This window comes from Procambarus clarkii, chromosome 25 (assembly GCF_040958095.1).
Source record: "Procambarus clarkii isolate CNS0578487 chromosome 25, FALCON_Pclarkii_2.0, whole genome shotgun sequence".
Lineage (NCBI taxonomy): Eukaryota > Metazoa > Arthropoda > Malacostraca > Decapoda > Cambaridae > Procambarus > Procambarus clarkii.
The window spans coordinates 36,749,799-36,762,288 of record NC_091174.1 but is presented as its reverse complement, the minus strand read 5'-3'; the positions used below and the strand labels follow the sequence as shown (position 1 = coordinate 36,762,288).

Sequence of the window (12,490 nt, the reverse complement as noted above, 5' to 3'; positions counted from 1 at the left end):
TCTCTCTCTCTCTCTCTCTCTCTCACTACACCCTGGTGGTGAGTACTGGCAGCTTCCCCCTCTCTCTTACACACTACACCCTAACAGTGACTACTTGCACTCTCCGTCCTCTCTCTCTCACTACATCCTGGCGGTGAGTATTGACACCCTCCGCCCTTTCTCTCACTACACCCTGGCGGTGAGTACTGACACCCTCCGCCCTCTCTCTCACTACACCCTGGCGGTGAGTACTGACACCCTCCGCCCTCTCTCTCACTACACCCTGGCGGTGAGTACTGACACCCTCCGCTCTCTCTCTCACTACACCCTGGCGGTGAGTACTGACACCCTCCGCCCTCTCTCTCTCTCTCTCTCTCTCTCTCTCTCTCTCTCTCTCTCTCTCTCTCTCTCTCTCTCTCTCTCTCTCTCTCTCTCTCTCTCTCTCTCTCTCTCTCTCTCTCACTACACCCTGGTGGTGAGTAGTGACAACTTACCCCTCTCTCTTACACACTACATCCTAGCAGTGACTACTGGCACTCTCCGTCCTCTGTCTCTTACACTACACCCTAGTAGTGAGTACTGACAAACCCCCATTCTCTCTCACTATACCCTAGTGGTGAGTAGGGACATCCTTCCCCACCACTTTCTCATACTACACCCTGGTGGTGAGTACTGACAACCTCCGCCCTCAATCTCACTCTACACCCTGGTGGTGAGTACTGACAACCTTTGCCCTCACTCTCACACTACACCCTGGTGGTGAGTACTGACAACCTCCGCCCTCACTCTCACACTACACCCTGGTGGTGAGTGCTGACAACCTCCACCCTCACTCTCACACTACACCCTGGTGGTGAGTACTGACATTCTCAGTAGTAAAAACTGGGCTTGCAAGGTGCCATTTTGTTTTTTTTCCCGATGGGATGTTGTAGGCCATTTTTCCCCAATGAAAGATGTCGACAGCATTTTGTAAGTCCCCCCCCCCCTCAATTTTCCAAAAGTTGAATATAGTAATTTTGTTTAAATCACTTTTTTCCTAATAGCGTTTATTAGGCAAATTGGGCCTTGCATAGTAGGCTGAGAAGTGCGTTCTGGCTACTAGGTACGACATATATATATATATATATATATATATATATATATATATATATATATATATATATATATATATATATATATATATATATATATATATATATATATATATATATATATATATATATATATATATACATATATATATATATATATATATATATATATATATATATATATATATATATATATATATATATATATATGTCGTACCTAGTAGCCAGAACTCACTTCTCAGCCTACTATTCAAGGCCCGATTTGCCTAATAAGCCAAGTTTTCCTGAATTAATATATTTACTATAATTTTTTTCTTATGAAATGATAAAGCAACCCTTTTCTCTATGTATGAGGTCAATTTTTTTTTATTGGAGTTAAAATTAACGTAGATATATGACCGAACCTAACCAACCCTACCTAACCTAACCTAACCTATATTTATAGGTAAGGTTAGGTTAGGTAGCCAAAAAAAGCTAGGTTAGGTTAGGTTAGGTAGGTTAGGTAGACGAAAAAACATTAATTCATGAAAACTTGGCTTATTAGGCAAATCGGGCCTTGAATAGTAGGCTGAGAAGTGCGTTCTGGCTTTTAGGTACGACATATATATATATATATATATACATATACATATATATATATATGTCGTACCTAGTAGCCAGAACTCACTTCTCAGCCTACTATTCAAGGCCCGATTTGCCTAATAAGCCAAGTTTTCCTGAATTAATATATTTACTATAATTTTTTTCTTATGAAATGATAAAGCAACCCTTTTCTCTATGTATGAGGTCAATTTTTTTTATTGGAGTTAAAATTAACGTAGATATATGACCGAACCTAACCAACCCTACCTAACCTAACCTAACCTATATTTATAGGTAAGGTTAGGTTAGGTAGCCAAAAAAAGCTAGGTTAGGTTAGGTTAGGTAGGTTAGGTAGACGAAAAAACATTAATTCATGAAAACTTGGCTTATTAGGCAAATCGGGCCTTGAATAGTAGGCAGAGAAGTGCGTTCTGGCTATTAGGTACGACATATATATATATATATATATATATATATATATATATATATATATATATATATATATATATATATATATATATATATATATATATAAATTGTGGGTTTTAATATATATATATATATATATTCTAGGTTTTAATATATATATATATAAATATATATATATATATATATATATATATATATATATATATATATATATATATATATATATATATATATATATATATATATAAATATGACCGAAAAAGTAAGATTAATAATTCTAACACGAATTTTCTCAATCTTTCGTACATTTCTTTTCACTGTTGGAGGTAATTCAAAAATCAATTCTCCAAAATTCATTTTTATTTCTAGTCTGACGCGACACTTGAGCGCGTTTCGTAAAACTTATTACATTTTCAAAGACTATAGTTAACACATACACAACTGAATAGAACTTACACATCTCCGATTTTGTTTATATCTACATATGAGTGAGGTGGATGGGCTGAGGTGGTATTTAATAAGGTATTAATTTCATCAACACAAGCCAGAACATGAAACAATGGGTATTGAATAGAAGTGATTGTAGAAAGCCTATTGGTCCATATTTCTTGATGCTTCTATATTGGAGCGGAGTCTTGAGGTGGGTAGAATATAGTTGTGCATTAATTGGCTGTTGATTGCTGGTGTTGACTTTTTGATGTGTAATGCCTCGCAAACGTCAAGCCGCCTGCTATCGCTGTATCTATAGATGATTTCTGTGTTGTTTACTAGGATTTCTCTGGCGATGGTTTGGTTGTGGGAAGAGATTATATGTTCCTTAATGGAGCCCTGTTGCTTATGCATCGTTAAACGCCTAGAAAGAGATGTTGTTGTCTTGCCTATATACTGGGTTTTTTGGAGCTTACAGTCCCCAAGAGGGCATTTGAAGGCATATACGACGTTAGTCTCTTTTAAAGCGTTCTGTTTTGTGTCTGGAGAGTTTCTCATGAGTAGGCTGGCCGTTTTTTCTGGTTTTATAGTAAATCGTCAGTTGTATCCTCTGATTTTTGTCTGTAGGGATAACGTTTCTATTAACAATATCTTTCAGGACCCTTTCCTCCGTTTTATGAGCTGTGGAAAAGAAGTTCCTGTAAAATAGTCTAATAGGGGGTATAGGTGTTGTGTTGGTTGTCTCTTCAGAGGTTGCATGGCGTTTCACTTTCCTTCTTATGATGTCTTCGACGAAACCATTGGAGAAGCCGTTGTTGACTAGGACCTGCCTTACCCTACAGAGTTCTTCGTCGACTTGCTTCCATTCTGAGCTGTGGCTGAGAGCACGGTCGACATATACATTAACAACACTCCTCTTGTACCTATCTGGGCAGTCGCTTTTGGCATTTAGGCACATTCCTATGTTCGTTTCCTTAGTGTAGACTGCAGTGTGGAAACCTCTGCTCTTTTCCATGACTGTTACATCTAGAAAGGGCAGCTTCCCATCCTTTTCCATCTCGTAAGTGAAACGCAGCACGGAACTCCGCTCAAATGCCTCCTTCAACTCCTGCAGATGTCTGACATCAGATACCTGTATAAAAATGTCGTCAACATACCTGCAGTATATGGCCGGTTTCATGTTCATGTCGACTAAGACTTTTTGCTCGATGTTACCCATGTAGAAGTTTGCAAACAGGACACCTAGGGGAGAACCCATGGCGACCCCATCTACTTGCTTATACATGTGCCCATCCGGGCTCAAGAAGGGTGCCTCTTTAGTACAAGCTTGGAGTAGTTTCCTTAGGATATTTTCTGGTATGTCAAGAGGAGTACAGGCTGGATCACGATACACTCTGTCGGCTATCATCCCGATTGTCTCGTCCACTGGTACGTTAGTGAACAGCGATTCTACGTCCAACGAGGCTCCTATCCCTGTGGCCCGTGTGCCCCGCAGTAAGTCAACAAATTCTTTTGGAGACTTCAGGCTGAAGGCGCAAGGAACATAAGGAGTCAGCAGGCCGTTGAGTCGCTTCGCCAGTCTGGGCACATGAATAAGTAGCCGAGAAGTGCATTCTGGCTACTAGGTATGACATATATATATATATATATAAATATATATATATATATATATATAAATATAAATATATATATATATATATAAATATAAATATATATATATATATATATATATATATATATATATATATATATATATATATATATATATATATATATATATATATATATATATATATATATATATATATATATATTGTGACGATAATCTCTTTCAAGAGAGATTGAGCCTGCTCTTCCCTACCTAAATTTACGTTTATTCTACAAGTATAAGATGCTACATTCAAGATACGTCCACGAGTAGCACAAAACGTTTTGACCAGGAGGCAAAACGTATCCAATAATCACCCCCTAATCCAAACTCCCTCCACGCCGGCTCATCATAAACCAGCCAACTACCCATCCCAGCCTGCCTGCTCCTGATTGGTGACTCGCCGACTGCACACCTGCACACTGCACCTCAGCGCCATCTACCTGAGTCGATGTCTGAGCTTGAACCAGCCATCAACTTCAGAATATTCTTTGTGCTCTAAGAGTTGACATCTCTCTCTGGCTCTATATACTAAGGGAGGTCTCAGCCATAGCCAATATTCTCAGCACTATTTACCATTTACTATTTTGTCTCACATTGTTTTTGCATTTATCTTTGTTCTTTAAATTGCACTATTCATTGCCACGGGGCTTGTCTTTATTTTTATTTGTGTTTAAAGTATATTAAAGTTTCATTGATCATACTTTGTGTTTTACGTGTTCCTCCCTCTCACTTACCACAGACAACAGGCAAGCAGTCTATCTTTTTTTTTTGTAAATGTGACAGGCATTGACACATGCCATTGGAGGACTGCCGAACATCTACACTCCAACACTTTCCCGTCACATTTAATGGGGGCCTGTCCCACGGAGCTTCACTCAGGTACTAGTACCAGAACGTCAATTTGTGGTAAGCGTACTTGACTTTGATACAGTTGCTTTTCAATATTTTCATTACTTTTAATATTTATATGGTGCTGTGTGTATTGTGCATTCCGATAGTAGCATATAGTGAGTGTGGGATAACTTTGTATTACGTGGTGACTATAGGCCGCAGTCGTTCTCTTAATTGGTCATCCCTCCCTCAGTGTTATTACTCGTGTTTACCATCTTTTGTCCCTAGATAGTTCTCATATTATCGGCAGATCATCATTTTGGGTACCCTGGTACTTTGGTTTGTCTTCGGGTCAAAGTACCCTATCCTCTGCAATCCGACCGAAGGAGGAAAGAGGGCCATAGTTCCTCTAGCACGGACTACATTGCTACATTGAGTTGGGACCTCAGCAGCAGTTCTCGTCACCAGTTGACACTCGCACCCCTACACGTCGGTCAGAGATGATGATATTTACTTAGGTAGGGAATTAGCTTTCTTTTTTTCAGAGCACAAAGATCGCTAATTCTGTAAGTATCATATTTCATTTAGTGGGAAACCCTTGTTTATGTCCTATAGAGACTCGGCAAGGTATGCCTACATTCTTGGACTACCTAATTCACTTTTGAAGCAATTAAAAGTTTCATTTGTTTTAGAAACTCAATTTCATTTATTTAGTAGGATTTTCTTGCCCTTATTCTCTTACATTGAGTTCCGGGTACACGATTTCCTGCGCTTTTGATTGACTAATCATTTATCATTCTAAAATTAACATTAATTGTTAAATTTAAATTCCACGGGAGAGTTACCAGTTGCCACGTTATCCTGTTATTGACATTTACCATATCACAAGTATTCGTTGTACATTTATTTGCTATTTTTCACCATGTTTCGTCTCCCAGCTTTTCGTAACGATCCAGCAGGTGAAATAGGAACCTTAATTCATGCCAAGAGGACCGAATTACAAACTCTTGCACACGAGTATCAACTAGATGTTCCCCATGGAGCCAACAAAAATGAACTGCATAACTTAATAATGGATCACCTCTTAGATGAAGGGAGATTGACTCTGAAACTCACGAAACTTATTCTATTGCAGATAAACATGATCTGGCAACTATGAAACTCAAGCTCGAACTTGCAAAACTCGAGCGGGAGCAACAGCAAGAAGCTATCCACATGAGAGAACGAGAGGCTGACATCGGGAAAGAAGAACAAGAACGAGAGGCGGCCCTGAAGGAACGTGAGATGGTCCTATTCAGAGAGCGTGAGCGAATACAGCTTGAAGCAAAACAACGCCACCTGGAGATACAACGCGAGCATGACAAACAGCAAGCGGATATGGCTATAGCATGTCGTCGACAAGAACTCACGTTGGAAACTACACACCTCATTCAGCGCCAACAAGCTACCGCTAGTCTTGCAGTAAGTTTCAATGTCTCCCATGCAAGTAAGTTAATGCCACCTTTCGTTGAGACAGAGATTGATGTCTTTTTCACCACTTTTGAGACCCTAGCTAATAAACTTAGCTGGCCTGCAGATCAATGGTCTACCCTTCTCAGAGTGCATCTTACAGGTAGAGCTGCGTTTACTCTCAGTACCTTAGCGTCTGAGAATGACTACCAGACCCTGAAGCAAGCAGTTTTGGACGCATACCTTCTCTCCACCGAAATCTACAGACGAAAATTCCGTGATTATCTAAAGGCAAGTACCACCACCTTTCTAGAATTTGCCAATACCAAGAAAATATATTTCATGAAATGGCTGGAAGCAGCACATGTCTCTACATTTGCGGAACTCGTCAACCTCATCCTAGTTGAGGAATTCTTGAGACGTGTTCCCCCTTCCGTCCGTTTATATTTAGCAGATAAAGAAGAAACCGACTACATCAAATGTGCGAAATCGGCTGATACCTACAGCCTCATCCACCGGCTGACACCAAAACCACCTTCCAGTAAGAAGTCTTGGTACAGTTACGATAAAGTGAGTACAGATCAAGCGAGCTCACAATTGTATTGTAAGTATTGCAAACTCTATGGACATACCATAGATAGATGTGGGAAGGCTCAATACAAAAGCAATGAATCTACTAAACCCAAAGAGACTCCTCCTAAGTCCGGTAAGCCTGTGATGAATGTTTGTGTTCCTGTTAATGATCTTTCTCTCTTCAGTAAACACCTGTATCCTGGAACTGTCTCTACCAACAGTACAGACTCGGAGGGACGTTTCAAATTGAAGATCTTGAGGGACACAGCACCTCTTCAGTCCATAATATTGAAATCAGCTGTGCCTAACATCACCTACACCGGAGAAACAGTCCTTATCACTGAACTCACTGCTACCACTCCGCATCCACTCACTAGAGTCCACCTAGATTGTCTCTTCGTGACCGGTGAAGTCCAAGTCGCCATCAGGGAAAAGCCTTTTCCCATGCCTGGAGTGCAACTTCTCCTGGGCAACGACTTGGCAGAAGATCTGCAACCGTCCAACCTGATCATCACAGACAAACCCCACGTGTGTACCTCTGTAATGGATAATCCCATCTTTGAATATGTTCCAGCAGAGGTCCAAGAAAGTAATGAAGTTTCTCCTCCGGTTTTGGTGACCACCCGTGCACAAGCTGCACGCCCGCAACCAGCTGACTCTACTGCTACCACTGTCCCTCAAGACCCTCAGAATCTAACCCCAAATCTTACCAGTTTGGAGTTCCGTAAGTTACAGAGGGAAGATCAATCATTAACACTATTATTCTTCCAGGCTGAGACTCAACCTGACAGAATTCCTGGATTCTTCCTAGAGAATCAGTTGCTCTACCGCAGATACAAACCCAGTAAGTTGAAGGAGGATGACGATTGGGCAAATGTCGAACAACTAGTGGTTCCCACCAGCCTACGGCCCGATATTCTACACCTGGCCCACGGAGCTCTTTCTCACTATGGTTTTAACAAAATCTACCACGGAATCAGACAAGACTACTACTGGCCAGGTATGGTTAAAGACGTCAAAAAGTACGTGCAACAGTGTCATACATGTCAGATGGCAGGTAAACCTAATATGTTTATTCCCCAGGCTGCATTAAATCCCATCCAGGTGCCTGCAGAACCTTTCCACAGACTCATCATAGACTGTGTTGGTCCTTTACCCCGGACCAGTTCTGGCAACGCCTATATACTAACTATCATGTGTCCTACCACCAGATTCCCCATAGCAGTTCCAGTAAAGAACATTACGGCTGCTACTGTTCTGAAACACCTATTGAAGATCTTCACCCAGTATGGGTTTCCAAGAGAGGTTCAAAGTGACTGTGGCACCAACTTCACCAGTGATCTCTTCAAGAAGACACTGGAAGAGTTCAACATCACACAGGTATTGTCCAGCCCCTATCATCCTGCTTCACAGGGTTCTCTTGAACGTAGTCATCAGACTATTAAAGCACTCCTAAAGAAATTCTGCAATGACACCTTGAAGGACTGGGATAAACAACTTGATCTCATTATGTGCATTTTCAGAAGTCTCCCCAATGAGTGTCTAGGAGTATCTCCTTATGAGATGCTCTACGGACGTAAGTGCTGTACTCCTCTCAAAGCTTTTAAAGACTCTACGTAATGCCACCTTCAGTGACCCTCAGAATGTGCCCCAGTTTCTTCAAAACTTAAAACACATTTCAGAGAGAGTACGTAAATATGCTAATGACAATCTATTGAAAGCCCAGGAGATGATGAAGACACATTTTGACCAAAGCAGCAAATTAAGGAAATTTAATCCAGGAGACTTCGTATTGGCATATTTTCCTATCCCAGGTTCTCCATTGCAAAACAAGTTTTCAGGACCCTACCACATCAAGGAGTGCAGGAACAACCACAACTACGTTCTTGAGACTCCAGATAGGCGGCGGAAGACCCAGTTGTGCCACGTCACCTCCTGAAGCAGTATCAACGTACTCCCCCCACTGTGTCGGTATCAGTCTCCACATTTAAAGGTCCATACCTCCACAGTGAAACTTTCCCTGCTTCTCCCGAAAGCACTAACACTGAGTCGGTGCTTTCCAACTCAGAAATCCTTACTAATCTTCATACCTATTTGCAGGACAGTAATAGTGCACCTCTCATCAGTATCTTCAAGGAACACCAAAAGGGTTTCAGCGATGATCCACAAGAGTGTAATGTGGTTCAGCACGACATCCAACTACTCCCTGACACCCGGCCGATTCGTCAACCTTTCTACTGAATCAGCCCGAGTAAAAAGGAAGTTATGCGTGATGAGGTACAGTACCTCCTGGATCATGGGCTGGCCACCCCTTGTGAGTCCCCTTCGGCCTCACCCTGCATCTTGGTGCCGAAACCGCACGGTAAAGTGAGGTTGTGTACCGATTATCGGAAATTGAATCTTGTGACTGTCAAGGATGCGTACCCATTACCTAGAATGGATGACATCCTTGACGCCATTGGTAATGCTCGGTATCTATCGAAGCTGGACTTACTAAAAGGATACTACCAAGTATGTTTGACAGAGCGAGCTAAGGAAATATCTGCCTTTACCACTCCTTTTGGCCTTTACAGATACGAACGCCTTCCATTTGGACTATGTAATGCCCCGGCCACCTTTCAGCGAGCTGTCAACCGCGTCATCCAGGGCTTAGATAACACGTACGTCTACTTGGATGATATTATTGTGGCAACCAACACCTGGAGCGAACATCTGCTCCAGCTGCAACGATTGTTTGCCAAGCTCCTGACAGCCGGCCTCACCATCAACTTGGGCAAGTCCACCTTTGCTAAAGGTAAAGTGCGTTATCTTGGTCATGAGATAGGGAGTGGCAGCCTAGCTCCGTTAAACATACATACCCAAGCCATCCAGCATTACCCACAGCCTACCACCAGGAAGCAGCTCCTGCGCTTCCTTGGTCTTGCCTCCTATTACCGTAGGTTTGTGAAGAATTTTAGTACAGTGGCGACACCATTGATCACTTTAACCAGCCCCAAGCAACGGTATCATTGGACCATTCAGCAAACCACTGCTTTTGAACAACTTAAATCCATGCTCTGTTCTAATCCTATTTTCGCCTCGCCAGATATCAAGAAGCCTTTCATCCTCCACGTCGATGCCAGTGGTACCGGCATCGGAGGTGTCCTGATACAACAACGAGGCGAGGAGATTCTACCTGTTAGCTACTACAACTACAAGTTAAAACCGCACCAGAAGAACTACAGCACTATCGAAAAGGAACTACTCTCCATCGTCCTGAACTTGCAGCACTTTGAATCATACCTGCAGGTGCTCGGTCTACCACCATCTACTCAGACCACAATCCCCTACGCTTCCTGCAGCAAGCCCAATTCAACAATCAACGGCTTCTACGATGGGCTTTATATCTGCAGAATTTCAACCTGGAGATCTTTTACATCAAAGGTTCTGATAACATCATAGCAGACGCCCTCTCCAGAGTCTATGAGGTAGAGGCAGCTCCACCTACCACTCTACCACCTGAAGACGTAACTTCACCCGGAACCGCCGGCTTCGGGGGAGAGTTGTGACGATAATCTCTTTCAAGAGAGATTGAGCCTGCTCTTCCCTACCTAAAGTTACGTTTATTCTACAAGTATAAGATGCTACATTCAAGATACGTCCACCAGTAGCACAAAACGTTTTGACCAGGAGGCAAAACGTATCCAAGAATCACCCCCTACTCCACACTCCCTCCACGCCGGCTCGTGATCAACCAGCCAACTACCCATCCCAGCCTGCCTGCTCCTGATTGGTGACTCACCGACTGCACACCTGCACACTGCACCTCAGCGCCATCTACCTGAGTCAATGTCTGAGCTTGAACCAGCCATCAACTTCAGAATATTCTTTGTGCTCTAAGAGTTGACATCTCTTTCTGGCATACTAAGCTCTCTGGCTCTGTATACTAAGGGAGGTCTCAGCCATAGCCAATATTCTCAGCACTATTTACCATTTACTATTTTGTCTCACATTGTTTTTGCATTTATCTTTGTTCTTTAAATTGCACTATTCATTGCCACGGGACTTGTCTTTATTTTTATTTGTGTTTAAAGTATATTAAAGTTTCATTGTTCATACTTTGTGTTTTACGTGTTCCTCCCTCTCACTTACCACAGACGACAGGCAAGCAGTCTATCTTTTTTTTTGTAAATGTGACAGGCATTGACACCTGCCATTGGAGGACTGCTGAACATCTACACTCCAACACTTTCCCGTCATATATATATATATATATATATATATATATATATATATATATATATATATATATATATATATATATAAATATATATATATAAATATATATATAAATATATATATATATATATATATATATATATATATATATATATATATATATATATATATTAGTATATTTTGGTAGCAGTCTTTCCTGTAGACATATATTATTAAATATGACCGAAAAAGTAAGATTAATAATTCTAACACGAATTTTCTCTATCTTTCTTACGTTTCTTTTCACTGTTGATGGTAATTCAAAGATCAATTCTCCAAAATTCATTTTTATTTCTAGTCTGACGCGACACTTAAGCGCGTTTCGTAAAACTTATTACATTTTCAAAGACTTTATTTTACTAACACACAACTGAAACTGAATAGAGCTTACACATCTTCGAGTTTATATCTACATTTGGGTGAGGTGGATGAGGTGAAAACAAATTTTCAACAATGGGATATTGAATGGGTATTAAATTCAAACACAAGACAGAACACGAAACAATTGGTATTGAATGGGTATTAAATTCAAACACAAGACAGAACACGAAACAATGGGTATTGAATGGAAGTAATTGTAGAAAGCTTATTGGTCCATATTTCTTGATGCTTCTATATTGGAGCGGAGTCTTGAAGTGGGTAGAATATAGTTGTGCATTAATTGGCTGGTGATTGCTGGTGTTGACTTCTTGATGTGTAGTGCCTCGCAGACGTCAAGCCGCCTGCTATCGCTGTATCTATCGATGATTTCTGTGTTGTTTGCTAAGATTTCTCTGGTGATGGTTTGTTTGTGGGAAGAGATTATATGTTCCTTAATGGAGCCCTGTTGCTTATGCATCGTTAAACGCCTGGAAAGAGACGTTGTTGTCTTGCCTATATACTGGGATTTTTGAGACTTACAGTCCCCAAGAGGGCATTTGAAGGCATAGACGACGTTGGTCTCTTTTAAAGCGTTCTGCTTTGTGTCTGGAGAGTTTCTCATGAGTAGGCTGGCCGTTTTTCTGGTTTTATAGTAAATCGTCAGTTGTATCTTCTGATTTTTGTCTGTAGGGATAACGTTTCTACTGACAATATCTTTCAGGACCCTTTCCTCCGTTTTATGGGCTGTGGAAAAGAAGTTCCTGTAAAATAGTCTAATAGGGGGTATAGGTGTTGTGTTAGTTGTCTCTTCAGAGGTTGTATGGCGTTTCACTTTCCTTCTTATGATGTCTTCGACGAA

The 12,490-nt window shown here is 41.0% G+C and overlaps 1 protein-coding gene across 1 annotated transcript in view; it reads left to right on the top strand.

Moving 5' to 3' along the window:
* The window catches only part of LOC138368564 (uncharacterized), a 164,324-nt gene that overhangs the window by 1,226 nt on the left and 150,608 nt on the right, over positions 1–12,490 (top strand). The gene's annotated exons all lie outside the window — the stretch shown is intronic.